This window comes from Oncorhynchus gorbuscha, linkage group LG20 (assembly GCF_021184085.1).
Source record: "Oncorhynchus gorbuscha isolate QuinsamMale2020 ecotype Even-year linkage group LG20, OgorEven_v1.0, whole genome shotgun sequence".
NCBI classification, from domain to species: domain Eukaryota; kingdom Metazoa; phylum Chordata; class Actinopteri; order Salmoniformes; family Salmonidae; genus Oncorhynchus; species Oncorhynchus gorbuscha.
The window spans coordinates 14,890,076-14,910,528 of record NC_060192.1 but is presented as its reverse complement, the minus strand read 5'-3'; the positions used below and the strand labels follow the sequence as shown (position 1 = coordinate 14,910,528).

Genomic DNA, 20,453 nt, shown 5'->3' with positions numbered 1-20,453 from the left:
TGCACGGGTGTCTGCGTACCCAGATCCATACTCCCAACATTGCAAGCAAAACATGTGGCCCCACTCTTGACAGCAAATAAATAAATACATTTTTTGCAATCTACACATTTGCCATGGGGTGGAGACAATGTTACAGTTTTAAAGCAAGTTTGCTGCCATTCTACATAGTTTGCCATAGGGTGGAGAGAAATGATTTAATATATCTGAGTGAGACAGACTAACAGAATCAATGGGGGGCGCCCCCGGCAGGCACTTTGACCATAAGTTTAGATAGTTGAGCGGCCAGCTAATTGAACAATTTAAAACATTTACATTACATTTAAGTCATTTAGCAGACGCTCTTATCCAGAGCGACTTAAAAAAATGCAAAGAACCTTGACGTGACCTTGGACAACACCTTGTCATTCTCTGCAAAGATCAAAGCAGTGGCTCCTGCAGGGTCATGTTCTACAACATCCATAGAGTATGACCCTAACTCGCACAGGTCCTAATCCAGGCACTTGTCATCTCCGGTCTGGACTACTGCAACTCGCTGCTGGCTGGGCTCCCTGCTTGTGCCATTAAAGCCCTGCAACTTATCCTGAATGCTGCAGCACGCCTGGTGTTCAACCTTAAGTTCTCCCATGTCACCCCGCTCTTCCGTCCATTCTACTGGCTTCCAGTCGACGCTCACATCCACTACAAGACCATGGTACTTGCCTATGGAGGAGCACGAGGAACTGCCCCTCCCTACCTTCAGGCTATGCTTAAACCCTTACACCCCAACCCGATCATGCCGTTCTCCCAACTCTGATCTCTTGGCCTTCCCACACCTACAGGATGGCAGCTCCCGCTCAGCTCTATCACTTCTTATCCTGGCACCCCAATGATGGAACTAGCTTGCCCATGAAGCTAGGACAGCAGTCCCTGCCCACCTCCAGGAAAACATCTGAAACCCTACCTCTTCAAAGAGCATCTTAAAATCTTTTGCCACGCTGAATTGCTAGATGTCACTGAAATATAAAAATATTCCATTATTAATTTGTTGGACCCAAAATTGAACAGCGCTTGTGCGGCAGATAGTTTAGCAGTTTAGCAGCAGCTTTGGGACAATAACCGAAAGATTGCTTGTTCAAATCCCCAAGCCAGCAAGGTGGAAAAATACGCTGTTCTGTCCTTGAGCGAGGCAACAGTTGCTCCCCGAGCGCCGACGACGTCAATTAAGGCAGCCCTCCGCACCACTCTGATTTAGGGGGGGTGGGGGGGGGGGTTGTGTTAAGTGTGTTATACACTTTTCGGTTTAATGCATAGTTGTGCAACTGACTAGGTATCCCCTTCCCCACTTGCATCTAAACAATTGACAATTAACTTTTCTTAGTCCTACAAATCTGAAAGAAAACATTTATTTGAACAGTGTTTCGAACAGTATATACAAAATATTTATTAATTTGAAGAGAGTATATAAAAACAAACAAATAAGTTGAGCAAATGTGTAAGGGGAGCAATGCCAAAATAAACTGTGCATACTTTTTTTCTGTCAAACCCCAAATTAGGGCACGAGATGGCAGAGAGCGTTAACTGGTAATCTGCTCTACCAGTTGCTTAAGAGGGTTCAGCCAGCACTCCTTAGCATGTCAACAGAGAGGGCGAAGGCCTCAGGAAGGAAACATTACTCTGTAACACACTTGAACATGCACTTTGAGGCAAGTACACTAGCACACACAGATTTTCTAGATTGTGTATTTTCAGAGACCAATTTTGCACCTGCTTTTTTATAACGCATTGAAATAACAAAACATATGAAGGAAAAAGATAACGCAGGTTCAAATCAGGTATGGAACTATTTAAAGGCAATTTCACATTTAAGCTTTGTTTTTGTAATCCGCACAACAACAAAAAAACAGGTCAATCTTGCACAGGTGCAAAAGCCTAGTAAATCTGACCAATCCAAACACTGAAGTACCTCTGATATGTTCTGTCTGTAGGTGTCAAGGGCATTGCTCTTGTCATCCAGCTCTTTCTCCAGGTGCCATGGGTCAAAGAGGAAAAAGTACAGTTTTATAGCTAATCTCATGATATTTTACACATTTTCCATGAGGCTGAGGGAAAATGTTGCTGTTTTAAAGCTAATTTCCTGCTACTCTACACATTTTGCCCTGAGGCTGAGAACATTTCTGTGCTTTTACCCCCCTGCGGGGGTGTGTGGTATGCCTGATGCGCGAGCACACTGCATGCTTTGAGGAGCCTTCCAACTTACATTTTCACAGAGGCCAGTGAAGCACACTGCCCTGGACCTCTACTTATTCAACATGGCATCCATCTCATCCAGAGTGTTGGGCATCTGACTGAAGGCCTACACAACACACATGAAGAAATACACAAATGAACGAATAGAGGAATGAATTTAACCTGGTAGAATGAATGGAATGTGCCAAGGTTACTGTACTGACCGTGTGCAGGTCTGGGGGTACAACACTCTTCCCAGGATCCATGTTACAGATCTCCCTGGCCCTCCTCAGTATGCCCTTACATTTCTCCAATAGACAGGCCTTACACTGCTCCAGCATGGCACACTCTTGCTGCGAGGGGGAGAAGAGGAAACACACACAGTTAGCACTCAGCAAAACATACATGAAATATTGTGTTGTGTAATAGTTTAGTGTGTGTGCGCGCGTGACCTCTAGGACCCTGAGCTCAGCCGAGCCCTCCTTGCAGTCAGTCTCCAGCTTGGTCTTCTCTGCTGTCATGCCCACGGTCTCTAGAGCCATGTACACCTTCTCCATCCTCAGCTGGAGAAGGGAAAAGAGAAGGAGAGAGTTGAATAAAAATAAAGGGTTTTAGTATACAAATCTCATGTAACATAGAATCTGTGTATATAGAGCCTTCAGTATTAACCAGTGACAGTACCCTCATGTGGGCCATGAACTCAGCCACAATGGACACCTTCTGGGAGTTGACTGCAGAGATCTGGGCCTTAGTCTCTTCCTCAGCCCCCTGCGCCATCTGCCAAAGACTACACACAGAAGAGTAAATGGTATGTGAGAACAAATACAAAGCTGATTGTCTAAACGTTTACACTGTGTGTGTCTGCCACCCACCTGTCCTGCTTGGTGCTGATCTTCTGTTCCAGCTGTCTCTTTTTGCCCTTCAGCTCAGAGAGCGCCTTCTTCTGGGCCCGCAGCTCATTGTCACGCCGATCCTGTTTGGCAGCACGTTCCTGTATGGCTATCATCTGTGCATCGATGGCCTGCATGTTCTTCTCAGCTGCCTGGGCATGGCCAAAGGTTACACTTTACTTTCAAGGTGTTAAAAAATGCTAAGCATCTGGTTATTACTACATTACTGCAAGTTATCTATGCCAACTAGCATCAGTGTGTCTATGATATAAATGTATTACTATGGCAGGTGTCAAGTCAATCTTAAGAAAGTTCCTTTCCTATGCAAAATGACAAAAGTATACAGACTGCTAATGCACAGTTTACAGCATGTGTTATTTCAAATTCATATTTTTCCTGGCCTCACACTGATCTGCTCCTCCAGATGGCGTTTGTCCATGGCCATGGTGAGGTACTGGGAGGGCCGCACAGCAGAGTTACTGGTGCTGGTCTTGCCTGAGTAGAATGACTTCTTCAGGGAGTACTTCTCCTCAGCCGTGTAGAGCACCTTCAGATAAGGCTCCTCAATCACCTGACTAACATATATGGTCAAATGATGTAGGTGAAAGTAGGGATGTGACAAACTGACCAACATTTTTTATTTTATTAAATCGGTTTTCCGTTAACGATAACCCCCCCCCCCAAAAAATAATCATACAATTCCACGTCAATTAACAATGCAGAATAATTTCCCTATTATGCATGCATGACTGCTAGGGCTATATTATATCTACCAGACATAGGACGCAGCTACAGTAACGTGTCAATAGCAACAATTGATAACTTTTCAGACAAAAATACATCAAAAAAGCTGCATTAAAATCAGAAGCGTCTAACTTCTCAGAATTCTGCTCCGGCATAGAATGTTCTGTATTGTTTCCCTGACAACAAACATTGGGGATTGATGTGCTGCTGTGATTTTTAATGGTAGGGTAGCTAGATGTTTTTTTCTACTAAATGTCTTTGTATGTCACAGTATTTAAATGTCTGCGCGCAGGCAGTTTGAGATTATTTGATTGACAGTTCTGGTCGCCTAGTGATGAATGTTAGTCCCGCTTCGTGGCATTCCTTTACAGACAAGTATGTTCATAGAGGTTTCGTGCCGATATTTAAAAAGCCTACCCTAACAGACAAACATGCCAGTAGCCTAATGTAATTTCATATGAGACAAAAGCACCCCCACCCACTCAGTAACGAAGAGTAGGCTATCCTATGCTTGTTAGACTGGCCTGAAGATACCTCTGTATCCCGGCAACATCGGTGTCATGAAAAGGCTAGGATATTCTACACGCAACAGACCAAAGAATGAACACACACACTTGCATCATTAGTGAAGAGAAAAAGCAGGCAGGCCAACACGAGGGAGAAAGAATGGAGCAGGGAGAACCATGAGCATACAGTGGAGCAAAAAAGTATTTAGTCAGCCAGCATTTGTGCAAGTTCTCCCACTCAGAAAGATGAGGCCTGTAATTACAAAATGAGAAGGAAAAAAATCCAGAAAAATCACATTGTAGGATTTTTAATTAATATATTTGCAAATTATGGTGGAAAATAAGTATTTGGTCATCTACAAACAAGCAAGATTTCTGGCTCTCACAGACCTGTAACTTCTTCTTTAAGAGGCTCCTCTGTCCTCCACTCGTTACCTGTATTAATGGCACCTGTTTGAACTTGTTATCAGTATAAAAGACACCTGTCCACAACCTCACAGTCACACTCCAAACTCCACTATGGCCAAGACCAAAGAGCTGTCAAAGGACACCAGAAACAAAATTGTAGACCTGCACCAGGCTGGGAAGACTGAATCTGCAAAAGGTAAGCAGCTTGGTTTGAAGAAATAAACTGTGGGAGCAATTATTAGGAAATGGAAGACATACAAGACCACTGATAATCTCCCTCGATCTGGGGCTCCACACAAGATCTCACCGCGTAGGGTCAATATGAACACAAGAACGGTGAGCAAAAAAAACAAATCACAAGGTGGGTATCTAGTGAATGACCTGCAGAGAGCTGGGACCAAAGTAACAAAGCCTACCATCAGTAACACACTACGCCGCCAGGGACTCAAATCCTGCATTGCCAGACGTCGTGTTTGGAGGACAAAGAATGCTGAGTTGCATCCAAAGAACACCATACCTACTGTGAAGCATGGGGGTGGAAACGTCATGCTTCGGGGCTGTTTTTCTGCAAAGGGACCAGGACGACTGATCCGTGTAAAGGAAATAATTAATGGGGCCATGTATCGTGAGATTTTGAGTGAAAACCTCCTTCCATCAGCAAGGGCATTGAAGATGAAACGTGCCTGGGTCTTTCAGCATGACAATGATCCCAAACACACCGCCCGGGCAACGAAGGAGTGGCTTCATAAGAAGCATTTCAAGGTCCCGGAGTGGCCTAGCCAGTCTCCAGATCTCAACCGCATAGAAAATCTTTGGAGGGGGTTGAAAGTCCGTGTTGCCCAGCAACAGCCCCAAAACATCACTGCTCTAGAGGAGATCTGCATGGAGGAATGGGCCAAAATACCAGCAACAGTGTGTGAAAACCTTGTGAAGACTTACAGAAAATGTGTAGTGGCTTCCTTTCGTCTTTACCATAGCCACTGGCCAAGCCTGAAGCAGGGTTGTTTGGTAAGCATACAGTCCACACTCAAGGTTTCCAAACGGACAAACATTTAATGACATCCAGGGATATGGTGCAACAAAAATGTTTATTCTTCTTATATCAAACAAATAAATGATTCTCCAATCAACTTAAAGCATAGAATACTTGATATGGAAAATACATTATGACCTGTCTGTATGTCTGTATGGTCAAAAAACTATACCGCTCCGGCATCTAGCAAGGACTCCCTCTCCCGAAGGCCCAACTTCCTGCCTTTATCCTCACACACTTACCACAATACAATGAACAGGCAAGAGGGGGAGGCTAAAAACTGAGTTACACCAACAACAAATTAATATATCTCAATCAGGTAAATATAAATCATAAAAGGTACGTACCTAATATTTCATCATATACATTAATATTTAATATATTTACACAAATATACACGGAGCTCCGTATGTTCAGTCTTTTATACAAATATGTCCAAATTGGCTCTAACATACAGGCCCCTAATTGTTGACTGCACTGAATGCCCAATATAAGATTATAAAAAATCCTACAATGTGATTTTCTGGATTTATTTATCTCATTTTGTATGTCATAGTTGAAGTGTACCTATGATGAAAATTACAGGCCTCTCATCTTTTTAAGTGGGAGAACTTGCACAATTGGTGGCTGACTGTTACTTCCGGCGCCGGCAGAGATGGCCGCCTTGCTTCGCGTTCCTAGGAAACTATGCAGTTTTGTTTTTTTACGTGTTATTTCTTACATTAGTACCCCAGGTCATCTTAGGTTTCATTACATACAGTCGAGAAGAACTACTGAATATAAGAGCAGCGTCAACTCACCATCAGTACGACCAAGAATATGACTTTCGCGAAGCGGATCCTGTGTTCTGCCTTTCACCCAGGACAACTGAATGGATCCCAGCCGGCAACCCAAGAAAACGACTTCGTAAAAGAGGGAAACGTAGCGATCTTCTGGTCAGACTCCGGAGACGGGCACATCGTGCACCACTCCCCAGTATACTTCTCACCAATGTCCAGTCTCTTGACAACAAGGTTGATGAAATCCGAGCAAGGGTAGCATTCCAGAGGGACATCAGAGACTGTAACGTTCTTTGCTTCACGGAAACATGGCTCACTTGAGAGAGCGGTGCCGGTGCAGCCAGCTGGTTTCTCCACGCATCGCGCTGACAGAAACAAACATCTTTCTGGTAAGAAGAGGGGTGGGGGCGTATGCCTTATGGCTAACGAGACGTGGTATGGTCACAAAAGCATACAGAAACTCAAGTCCTTCTGGTCACCTGATTTAGAATTCCTCACAATCAAATGTCGACCGTATTATCTACCAAGGGAATTCTCTTCGATTATAATCACAGCCGTATATATTTTAAACTTTATTTGACTCTTTGCAAATTGGAATCCATACATCCTGAGGCTGCATTCATTGTAGCTGGGGATTTTAACAAGGCTAATCTGTAAACAAGACCCTAAATTGTATCAGCATATCGATTGCACAACCAGGGCTGGCAACCTTGGATCACTGCTATTCTAACTTCCGCGACGCATATAAGGCCCTGCCCCGCCCTCCTTTCGGAAAAGCTGACCACGACTCCATTTTGTTGATCCCCGCCTACAGACAGAAACTAAAACAAGAAGCTCCCACGCTGAGGTCTGTTCAATGCTGGTCCGAATAATCTGATTCCACACTCAAAGTCTGCTTCCATCACGTCGACTGGGATATGTTTCGTATTGCGTCAGACAACAACATTGACGAATACGCTGATTCGGTGTGCGAGTTCATTAGAACGTGCGTTGGCGATGTCGTTCCCATAGCAACGATTAAAACATTCCCAAACCAGAAACCGTGGATTGATGGCAGCATTCGCGTGAAACTGAAAGCGTGAACCACTGCTTTTAATCAGGGCAAGGTGACCGGAAACATGACCGAATAAAAAACAGTGTCCCTCCGCAAGGCAATCAAACAAGCTAAGCGTCAGTATAGAGACAAAGTAGAATCTCAATTCAACGGCTCAGACACAAGAGGTATGTGGCAGGGTCTACAGTCAATCACGGATTACAAAAAGAAAACCAGCCCCGTCACGGACGAGGATGTCTTGCTCCCAGGCAGACTAAATAACTTTTTTCCCCCGCTTTGAGGACAATACAGTGCCACTGACACGGCCTGCAACCAAAACATGCGGCCTCTCCTTCACTGCAGCCGAGGTGAGTAAAACATTTAAACGTGTTAACCCTCGCAAGGCTTGCAGGCCCAGACGGCATCCCCAGCCGCGCCCTCAGAGCATGCGCAGACCAGCTGGCTGGTGTGTTTACGGACATATTCAATCCATCCCTATACCAGTCTGCTGTTCCCACATGCTTCAAGAGGGCCACCATTGTTCCTGTTCCCAAGAAAGCTAAGGTAACTGAGCTAAACGACTACCGCCCCGTAGCACTCACTTCTGTCATCATGAAGTGCTTTGAGAGACTAGTCAAGGACCATATAACCTCCACCCTACCTGACACCCTAGGCCCACTCCAATTTGCTTACCGCCCAAATAGGTCCACAGACGATGCAATCTCAACCACACTGCACACTGCCCTAACTCATCTGGACAAGAGGAATACCTATGTGAGAATGCAGTTCATCGACTACAGCTCGGCATTTAACACCATAGTACCCTCCAAGCTCGTCATCAAGCTCGAGACCCTGGGTCTCGACCCCGCCCTGTGCAACTGGGTACGGGACTTTCTGACGGGCCGCCCCCAGGTGGTGAGGGTAGGCAACAACATCTCCACCCCACTGATCCTCAACACTGGGGCCCCACAAGGGCGTTCTGAGCCCTCTCCTGTACTCCCTGTTCACCCACGACTGCGTGGCCACGCACGCCTCCAACTCAATCATCAAGTTTGCGGACGACACCACAGTGGTAGGCATGATTACCAACAACGACGAGACTGCCTACAGGGAGGAGGTGAGGGCCCTCGGAGTGTGGTGTCAGGAAAATAACCTCACACTCAATGTCAACAAAACTAAGGAGATGATTGTGGACTTCAGGAAACAGCAGAGGGAACACTCTACAACATCCTCTACAACATCCATGCTCTACAACATCCGCAGAGTACGACCCTGCCTCACACAGGAAGCGGCGCAGGTCCTAATCCAGGCATTTGTCATCTCCCGTCTGGATTACTGCAACTCGCTGTTGGCTGGGCTCCCTGCCTGTGCCATTAAACCCCTACAACTCATCCAGAACGCCACAGCCCGTCTAGTGTTCAACCTTCCCAAGTTCTCTCACGTCACCCCGCTCCTCCGCTCTCTCCACTGGCTTCCAGTTAACTCGCATCCGCTACAAGACCATGGTGCTTGCCTACGGAGCTGTGAGGGGAACGGCACCTCAGTACCTCCAGGCTCTGATCAGGCCTTACACCCAAATAAGGGCACTGCGTTCATCCACCTCTGGCCTGCTCGCCTCCCTACCACTGAGGAAGTACAGTTCCCGCTCAGCCCAGTCAAAACTGTTCGCTGCTCTGGCTCCCCAATGGTGGAACAAACTCCCTCACGACGCCAGGACAGCGGAGTCAATCACCACCTTCCGGAGACACCTGAAACCCCACCTCTTTAAGGAATACCTAGGATAGGATAAAGTAATCCTTCTCACCCCCCCCTTAAAATATTTAGATGCACTATTGTAAAGTGGTTGTTCCACTGGATGTCATAAGGTGAATGCACCAATTTGTAAGTCGCTCTGGATAAGAGCGTCTGCTAAATGACTTAAATGTAAATGTAATGTAACACCCCCTATCCACATCGATGGAACAGTAGTGGAGAGTGTAGTAATTTAAGTTCCTCGGCATACACATCAGACAAACTGAATTGGTCCACCCACACAGACAGCCTCGTGAAGAAGGCGCAGCAGCACCTCTTCAACCTCAGGAGGCTGAAGAAATTTGGCTTGTCACCAAAAGCACTCAAACTTCTAGATGCACAATCGAGAGCATCCTGGCGGGCTGTATCACCGCCTGGTACGGCAACTGCTCCGCCCACAACCGTAAGGCTCTCCAGAGGGTAGTGAGGTCTGCACAACGCATCACCGGGGGTAAACTACCTGCCTTCCAGGACACCTACACCACCCGATGTTACAGGAAGGTCATAAAGATCATCAAGGACAACAACCACCCGAGCCACTGCCTGTTCACCCCGCTATCATCCAGAAGGCGAGGTCAGTACAGGTGCATCAAAGCTGGGACTGAGAGACTGAAAAACAGCTTCTATCTCAAGGCCATCAGACTGTTAAACAGCCACCACTAACATTGAGTGGCTGCTGCCAACACACTGACTCAACTCCAGCCACTTTAATAATGGGAATTGATGGGAAATGTAAAACATATATCACTAGCCACTTTAAACAATGCTACCTAATATAATGTTTACATACCCTACATTATTCATCTCATATGTATACACTGTACTCTATATCATCTACTGCATCTTTATGTAATACATGTATCACTAGCCACTAACTATGCCACTTTGTTTACATACTCATCTCATATGTGTATATACTGTACTCGATACCATCTACTGTATCTTGCCTATGCCGCTCTGTACAATCACTCATTCATATCTGTATGTACATATTCTTTATCCCCTTATACACAAGTGTAAGACAGTAGTTTTGGAATTGTTAGTTAGATTACTTGTTGGTTATTACTGCATTGTCGGAACTAGAAGCATAAGCATTTCGCTACACTCGCATTAACATCTGCTAACCATGTGTATGTGACAAATACAATTTGATTTTACTAAATACTTTTTTGCCCCACTGTACATCTTGATAATCTGCGTCTCACAATGTCTTAGCTCGCATGCTTTGCAGTAGCAAAGTTCACCTCTACCTCTCTGGTTTTACTTACATTACACAACTTTCCCCAGGCCTTTATAGCCTAAAAAATATATTTTGTTAGGGATTGTCTTAATAACATTGGGGATCCCAATTTAACAGTCTCACTCCTAGTTTGGAGCATCTCATATTCCAGTCTGTTCAGAAATCAAATCAAATATGAAAGTGACATTTGTTGAAATTCAAAATAACTCTCCATCCTCCCAGCCACTCTGGGGTATGGAACGTAATAGTCTTGATCATGGCTTTGGTTTGGTCCGTTCCCACGGGAACATTGTGCACTTTGTACTGGTTGCAGAGGTAGCTCATAACCTCTTCTGGAGCATCGAAGAGGTACGCAAAGAACCCGAAACGCCTACAGACAGGAAAAATAAAAAAATGCATATTTATTATTATTATTATTTTTTAAATTCACCTTTATTTAACCAGGTAGGCTAGTTGAGAACAAGTTCTCATTTGCAACTGCGACCTGGCCAAGATAAAGCGTAGCAATTCGACACATACAACAATAGAGTTACACATGGAATAAACAAAAACACACAGTCAATAATACAGTAGAACAAAAGAAAACAAAGTCTATATACAGTGAGTGCAAATGAGGTAAGTTAAGGAAATAAATAGGCCATGGTGGCGAAGTAATTACAATATAGCAATTAAATTATATTATTATTAAATTATCTTACACATACAAATGGAAGGGTTAGGATTACAGTTGAGGTTAGGTATAGGCTTGATACATTTACAATCCATATTGGGACAGTATGAGAGGACCACTCACTTCAGGGACTCAATGGGTCGGGAAGGGTGGTGTGTGGCACAGGACTCCTCAGGAGCAAAGACTGAATTCACCCTCAGGTTTTGGCTGTCACGTACCTGAGGCCAAGGACAAATCCATTATAACTTTTCCCACTGTATATAGTTCCTTTAACTAGAGCCTATCAAATCAAAATCAAATAAAATGTATTTATATAGCCCTTCGTACATCAGCTGATATCTCAAAGTGCTGTACAGAAACCCAGCCTAAAACCCCAAACAGCAAGCAATGCAGGTGTAGAAGCACGGGCCTGGGCAGGTGGGTCACATGGTCAGTAAACCTTTGACTTAACCAAATTTCCATGACCAACAATTGTATATGTATAAACATATGTATGTATAAAAAAAGTAAGCGTAATGTGGTATCGACTCTGGGAGGACGCTCTCTGATCCCATGTACCATCACCTGTCGTTGTGCAAGGCACTTAAGCCCCCACAATGCATAACACCTGTTAGGTAACTACATAAAACACATGGTCAACCCTCAGTGAGCTACTGGGTGTCAAGGCTTTCGATCAAGCTCTGCTCAAACACAGAGCCAGTCTATCAAGGTCCGGGTTGAGCAGCTCATTTCTAAAAATGTTGTTCGTTAGAGGGGGACTAGAAAAGCCCTGCACACCCAGTAGCTCTCCTGGAGGATGGTTGACAACCCTTGATGTAGAACATTGCAACATTATAACCAAATACTTTATGCCTTTTGAAATAATTAGCTCACTCAATATATCAAAGATCAAATGGCTATTGTAGGTTACAAATATTTTTATTCAGCTGAAGCAAACCCACAAATTTTCTCTAGAAAATATACCTTTTCGATTTTAGTCATATTTATATATCTTAGCTACCTTAGTTGTGTTTACTTTGCAGGCTAACTAGCATCTATTGAGTTGCAATGTCCCATACATTGGATGCCCAAACAAACTGGAAGTATCCACATAATTCAAAAAGCTACATCAAATATTTTTCCCGAAAATTACTATTCGCAAATTATAATTTTTATTCACATGATTAGATTCACCACAATAGAACTGAATCCCAACTAATGGCAAAGTGAATTGTTCGTTTTGTCAAAAATAATGGTTTCAATTAATCATACGAATTGTTCAAAAAAGTTAATCAACTTCATATGGCCTTTTGTGATTGTCGGTGAAAAGTTCTGGGATATGACAAACCTTAATACACGCTAATAACAGCTAAACAGTTTTGAATTGGCTACCTAGTTATTAGTCTCTTCTCTATAATATTTTACAGGCTAGGCCTATCTGATGCTACAATGTCTGACTGCCCCGCTTCTCCTTGAGCAACAGCCCACTTGTCTCGAACCCCTACGAGTGACGCTGACATGTCTGTGGTTGCGCGCCAGGATTGGAATGACACTGACGTGTTATCAATTAAATAAAAATAAACATATTTAAAAACTGTGCCTAAATAAATTACATTCATAGAAATGTAATTGTTTGTTACTTTTCCAAACCTTTTAGAATTGTATCATTTTCCAAAACTTTTCCAGGCCTGGAAAACACCATTTAAAAATGTTCATTTTCAAAAACGTACAAACCTTGCCTTATATCATTGTAAACAGAGCATTTTGATTTTCTTGTATTGGCAGTTGAATTTCTTTCTGAATCTATTGCTGACCCTTCTCACCTCTGTCATGAACTTCTCCATGTCCTCTCTCTTCTGGAAGGTGAAGGCCCGCAGGTCATTGAAAGGAATGTGGTTCTCCACGTACTTGGCATTTTTCGGGCTACGGACACTGATCTGATAGAACATAACGTTTAATTCAACAAAATGCTACTACGGGCTTTCAAATTCTTTTTACGTAGTCATACATACTGTTCTTCGAACCAAGTAGTCTTAATTGAAAAAAGACCTCTGTGCTACAGCAAACAAACAAAAGTATGTGCTACAGCAAACAAACAAAAAATCGTATGAGGGACGTTGCCACTGAAGAGTTGTTTGTTCTGCCTCAGCCACTTGAGAGCAGCGTAGGTGTCCTTGGAGCATCCTCTCAGCTTCTCCTCCTTGATCTTCATCATGTCATCCAGACTTCTCAGCCTGTTCTTCAACACTACAGGATGTTTAGCACCAAGTCAAATGGTATGTGTAACACTTCACCATGGTTAAAATGGTGCAGTAAGGCACTGTGCCAAAACTCCTCAGAGCCCGTGCCTCTCTTACGTCTACACTCTGTTCAATGATACTTCTGCTTGATGTCCTTAATTCCACTGAAGAGTTGGTTAAAATGGTGCCTTGGAGCATCCTCTCAGCTTCTCCTCCTTGATCTTCATCATGGCACTGTGCAAAAATGGTATGTGTAACTTCACCATAGAGGGATAAGGGAGGATCAAGCATTTGTACATGTATTTTTATGTCATATGTTCTCATTGGTATCAAGAGAGTATAAAAATAAGGCAGAAAAAGAGAAAGAAAACAGCGCCAGACCTCTCTGTGCTTACTGTCCAGGTGGTCCCGTTTACACTTCTGAGAGGCCTCCCTGACGCTGGCCGTCTGGAACACAAGGATACATCACCACCAGTCCACAGGGCTACACAACACACTGGTTCACAAATGTCTTTGCAGTATCACCCACCAAGTAAATATAACCCATGCTTCTACCCGGGGCCCCGTTTCAAAATTAATCGACGCTGGAACTAAGTGGAATAAATGGACATCCCCATCCAGCCCAGCTACACAGCCCAGGGAGCCTGTCTGACCTTGTCTTTCATTTGGTTCTCGATGGGCCTCAGCTGGCTGACGATGTGCTGGATCTTCTTCAGCATGGGGGCCTGGGACTCCCTCATGGTTTTTAGCTGCTTCTTGGCATCCTCCCTCTCCTTCTTCACCCCCTCCAGCTCATTACAGGCGGTCTCAAATTCCTGGAGAGGACAGAAAGGATAGACAAAAATGAACATATTCACATAACATTCATATAAACACACTCACATGCAATTTGTTTTTACATTAAATAATCTACCCATGTCCAGTGTCTTATTGCAAGCTAGTACAGGGTTCATTAGTGCACAACATAGCAAAATGTTTTGCAACAGAAACAGTTTACATCACGTTGTAGTGTCTGGAGTAAGCGGTTTACATTGGTGTGCATAATAAATACGTGTGTCAGATGATCTTGCTATTGAAACTCACCACCCAGGGTTTCTTCTTATCCAGCATCTTAATCATGTCCAGGTGCCTCTTCTTCTCATAGTAGCGCCCCACGCCATGCTTGTTCCGTTCCTTCCTCTGCTTGAACTTCTCCATGGCGCTGGCCTTCTTCCTTGCACACATTCTACCAAAAAACAATACCAGCATACCATTGAACTTGCTCTGCCCTGAGCGGTCAACACCGCAGCAAAAACATCTTTATAAAAGAAGAAGCAATGAGTCCCCGTTCATCCATAGAGCTAGAGTTAAAACTGTGCTCACCTCCAGTTCTCTCTCTTTGGTGTGGAAGATCTTGAGCTTGCAGTGGAACTCGTACATCTCTGGAGGCCCCACTGACTTCTCTGTGGCCTCTAGCAGCTCAATCTTGGTCATCTTGGCAAATTCTCCCACCTTCTCCTGCAAAGTCACAGGGCAGGAGGCAAAGGGTGGTTAGAAAATTGGAAGGAGTAGGACGTTAGCATACTCTGGATCTGTAGAGCCTTCACCTCCTCCACAGCCTTCTGGCTGGAGTGTCTCCCATTCAGCAGCCACACTGACTGGTTATTCTCCACGTGGATCTCTCTGTTGATCACCAGGTTCCCCCACGGCCTTGTACCTGAAAACACAGGTGGGGTTCCATCCATGTTATTATACCCACTATTGGAAACATATGGGAATCAGTGTGATGGCATTTCTGATTTAATCAATAACAGACTTACAATTTAATCTCAACCGATCCTTTGTTGCACCCATGCTTCACGTACAGTCCAACCTAGTCAGAATAATACAAGTTATCAATTAAATTCTGTACAATCAAATACAAAACATAAAACAAACAGAAATTAAGTACAATATAGAGTGCCATACATGCAACAATCCAAAATAATGCTACGGAAAGTTTGAAGCATATCCCAGTTGTAGCTAGCTAACGTCAGTAATGTTACACTTGTTAATAAATAGCCAACTACACTGTCCCCTCTGCCCAGATTGGTAGTCTTTCCTGCTAGACCCAGACAATACTGGACTACCCAGTTCCATTGGCTCCCACAATCATGTTCTGGTTTGGTCCAGGGAGAACTATGGAGTGGTCGTAGGTTCTGTGTGAAGGAGTGAATTGTGTCAGCTTAACTTAAGTGCAGCAACTTTATCTAATAGTTGGCATATTCAGTTAGTTAACTTTAGGTAGCCTCGGCTACAATACAACAACCTATGTCGGACACAAGCACATTCAGCAACTTTGACGCTTGCTGGCACATTTAGTTAGCTACAAGACTTGGTCATACATAGAATTACCACAATCCTTGACTCGGTTGTTCATGCCAAGTGTCTCTCTGCAAAACAGCAACATCTCTCACAGCTAGCTAAATTACCTAACTAGCTAGATTAGCTTACTTCAAACATTTCACAAGGATAACGTATGCTAGCACACAAGAGACGTAGCTAACGTTAGGTAAATCGCCATCACGTCATTGTGGTTACCTAGCTTGTTTGTTTGTTTGTTTGTTTGTTTGTGAGCATTTCAAGGGAGAGTTGACTCACAGGAAGTTTTGCATTGATGCAAAGTATGGATCCTTCGACAAAACCAGCCATTTTACCATCTCCAACGGGACGTGGGTCAGTTTCAGTACCAGAGGACGAGCTAACTTAATTATTTGATGTTTGTGTGTTCGTTACGTTACTTACTCCTTTCGCCCACAGAAGCCATGTTGTTCTTGAAAATTATAAGACGCCCTTAGCAGTCTGTCACTGTGATTCGAGCGCCCTGTGTGGAAGGTTTTGATTGATGATTGGACAAGGTGGATCACGTGTAGTTCATCAACAAAACAACATGCAACACATTCTTCTTCTCTGGGTTTTATGGCGGACTACACCCCAAAAATGTGTATTGCCGCCACCAACTGGACAAATTGAAACAAAAACAAGGTAAAAAATAAAATCCATACGTGATAGGGAAACTAACTTACTTCACCCAAATAAAAATAGTACATTTACAAAACAAAATTCCTACTTCTGTCTTCTTTCAATAATTTCAATATATCTCCCTTCTCAGGCTCTAGGACCTAAGAGGGTGGTACGGCTTGTGATAATATTCCACGTTACTCCTTCACCGAGAAGTTTTTCAGCTCCAGGAACCGCTCCTCCTCTTCCACAATGATTTCTTTCTTCCTGGACTTGCTTTCCACCTTGGCAATGCTATTTATCACCATAGCTATAAAGGCCACAAATTCCACCTTCTTAACCTTTGAAATGGCAGGATCCTGCTGGTGAAAGGCAACCCCTGCAGCCTGCAGTGAAGGCATATCCACCACCATGGACTCTTCATGTGCACCATTCCAACCCGCAACCCTTTTAACAGCTGCTGCATATGATATGCTCTGGATAGCCCTGACTTTGGCCACCTCATTCTCTTTCACCCTTGTGGGGAAATCGAAAGATGTAGCTTCATGGTTCCCACCACAATTGCAACATGTCACATTTATCACTTTTATAACAGGTGATATTTTCCACAACTTGGACATCTCGGCTTCTCCCTTCTGCAAACACTTGAAACATGACCAAAATCTTTACAATGATCAGACATTAGGAGGCTGCATCCCAATACTCTTTAATAGCATGCTTTTCTCCTCTCTTACCTTTCAACTAATCTGTAAAAGTAATGAGAGGTAGGAGAAGAGGAAAGGGACACTGAATCTACTGTGTGATCAGGTGGACTGGGAAATGTTCCGGGTCGCCACTGGAAATAACATTGACGATTACACTGACTCTGTCACTGGGTTCATCAGGAAGTGCTTAGAGGATGTTATTCCTACAGTGATGATCAGAACATATCCAAACCAAAAACCGTGGATAGATGGCAGCATTCGCACAAAACTGAAAGCGTGAAACACTGCATTTAACCATGGCAAATTGACCGGGAACATGGACATATACAAACAGACCAGCAATGACCTCCATAAGGTAATCAAAGAGTTGACAAAGTGGAGTCGCAATTCAACAGCTCGGACATGTGACGCATGTGGCAGGGACTTCAGACAATTGGATTATAAAGGGGAAACCAGCCACATCGCTTACATCAACACCTCACTCCCAGATAAGCCGAACGCCTTCTTCACCCCCTTTGAGGAGAATAACACAGAGCCGCCGACGGGGGCCCACTCTGCTCACGAGGACTGTGATCTCTAGATCTCTGTGGCCGACGTGACTTTCAAGAGTGTTAACCGTTGCAAGGCTGCTGGCCCGGATGGCATCCCTAGTCGCATCCTCAGAACATGTGCAGACTAGCTGGCTGGAGTGTTTATGGACATATTCAATCTATCCATATCCCAGTTTGTCGTCCCCACTTTCTTTAAGATGTCTACCATTGTTCTTGTACCCAAGCAAGCAAAGGTAACTGAACTAAATGAATATCACAATATAGTACTCACTTCTGTCATCATGAAGTGCTTTGAGAGGATTATCAAGGATCATATCACCTCCACTTTACCAGACACCCTCAACCCACTACAATTTGCACACCACCCTAATAGTCACTGCTCTGCACACCGCCCTATCCCACTTAGGCAAGAGGAATACCTAAGTGAGAATACTGTTATTTGACTACAGCTCGGGTTTTAACACCCAGCAACTGGGTCCTAGACATCCTTACGGGTCGCCCCAGGCTGTGTAGGTAGGCAATAACACCTCCGCCATGCTGATCCTCAACAAGGGGCCCACCAGGGATGCGTGCTCAGCCCGCTCCTCTCTGTTCAGCCATGACTGCGTGGTTATGCATGACTCCAAGTTTTCTGACGACATAACAGCAACAGTGCCTGATCATCAATAACAACGAGACAGCCGACAGGGAGGTTGTTAGTGTCCTGATGGACTGGTGCCAGGGAAATAACTTCTTCCTCAACGTCAACAAAACGAAGGAGCTGATTGTGGACTACAGTAGACAGCAGAGAGAGCACGCCCCCATCCACATCAACGGGCCGCAGTGAAGAGGGTCAAAAGCTTCAAGTTCCTTGGCGTGCACATCACGTAGGACCTGAAATGGGCCCACCACACCGACACCGTAGTGAAGAAGGCACAACAATGCCTCTTCAAACTCAGGAGGCAGAATAAATTCAGCATGGCCCCTAAGACCCTCATGAACTTCTACAGATGCACCATCGGGAGCATTCTGTCATGCTGCATCACTGCCTGCTACGGCATCTGCACTGCCCACAACCGCATTGCTGTCCAGAGGGTAGTGCGGCCGGTCCAATAGGGACACACTGCCAGCCCTCCAGGACATCTACAGCACCCTGTGTCATAGGAACTTTGTCTGGTCTGTCCCTTCATGTTCGCCTTTCCCTCTTTCCTGAAGGTGCAGTGAAATGCTACATGGGAAAACAGGTCAGTTATAGGTGAAATATTACAGTATACACACTTTATTATGTGAAGAAGGACTTCAGCAATCAATGGATCTCTGTTGCTAAGAGAGAAGAGTGGGGTCATTTACAGTGTTAGACCAAGTATTGAGAGAACTGAACCAGCAAGATACACAGAAATCAATTAGTGCAGAAACTACCCCAATCATCATAAAATGACAATCAGCAAAAACTGTAAAATAACATGTCCTTTCTCAAGCACCTTGTAAACACTGTGAGAATGTTTTCATAAAAACCTAAGTGTGCTTGAAGAATATGACATCTGTAGCCATCTGGGTTGACACAGTGCTGCTGTGTGTTAGCTGATACCCTGACGGGTTCTGTGCAGAATGTGGCAAGGGACCAGAGGACTATGTGTCAGGTCTTTTTGGGTGTCTAGGCCAGCATTGTGTGGAGTTTCCAGGCCGTCATTGTAAATAAGAATTTGTTCTTAATGATCTGGGGAAATTATTTCAAGTCCCTGTTTTTGAACGGCACCAAAGATCCTCCGAGTAAAAATATTATTATTAACATTATAATGCAAGAGGTAGGACACAATATATATTCAAACAATGTCCCACACTTATTATGGGAGTGTCATGGATTGTTATGGGAGTGGTTTGAGCCTTGCAATGATGTACAAATTCTGTAAGCACAAACGATTGATAGGACTACCATATGGTTGGTCAGCTCATATCAAAAGATTAAGAACAGTTCAGCCATTGGACAGCACCACCTGCAGCCCAGCACAATGACAAGTACTGGGAAGATAGGAGAAGAAGAGACAATACTACACCATCCAACTCTTTTGCTTTCTTCAGTGCAGTCTAAGCCAGTCATACTGGAGGACTTGCATGTGGGCCATGGGTTTTGCGTGACAACACTGCAATGGCTCTAATCAAACATTTATGAATGATCATTTCTAAGATGGGTTTTAAACATGCTCTCAAAGCCTGTCATGTTCCTAAATAACTTAGGACATAATATATACCTTCATCAATGAATGAAAAGAAAGGACCAGAAATTATTGATGCCCAGTTTTAAAATAGAACAGCAAATGTGTGAATGGGAACAGGAAATACTCGGTGGCACCAATAAGAAGGGGGTATATGATAGGCTACTTTATAAATCCAACATGAATCCACACTTGCTAAACAAATCACTCCCTTACTGTTAATCAAGAATGAGCTGAAATTATGGATGTGCGGGAAAGAGAGAGGGAGATGGGACAATTAGGCCCCTCTATGTTTAAATGCTGACACAGATTGGATACCATGGTGACTACTCACATTTATTGCAATCCGGGAATCCTTGAGACGTTAATGCCTAAAGCTAAAGTTAATTTAACCATACATTTGACCCCAGCATTAACCGTTTTACACTTCAACAGGTTGACATCAGAGTTGGGACGTCCCAATGATCTCGTTTAGACTGTAGAGAAGATAGCAATAGAGGTGTGAGTGC

General features: G+C 44.1%; 1 pseudogene; it reads right to left on the bottom strand.

Annotated features, from left to right (window-relative positions):
• Nucleotides 1-1,372: 1,372 nt before the first annotated feature.
• On the bottom strand, nt 1,373-16,350 carry LOC124006635 (annotated as a pseudogene).
• Between the last annotated feature and the right edge of the window lie 4,103 nt (nt 16,351-20,453).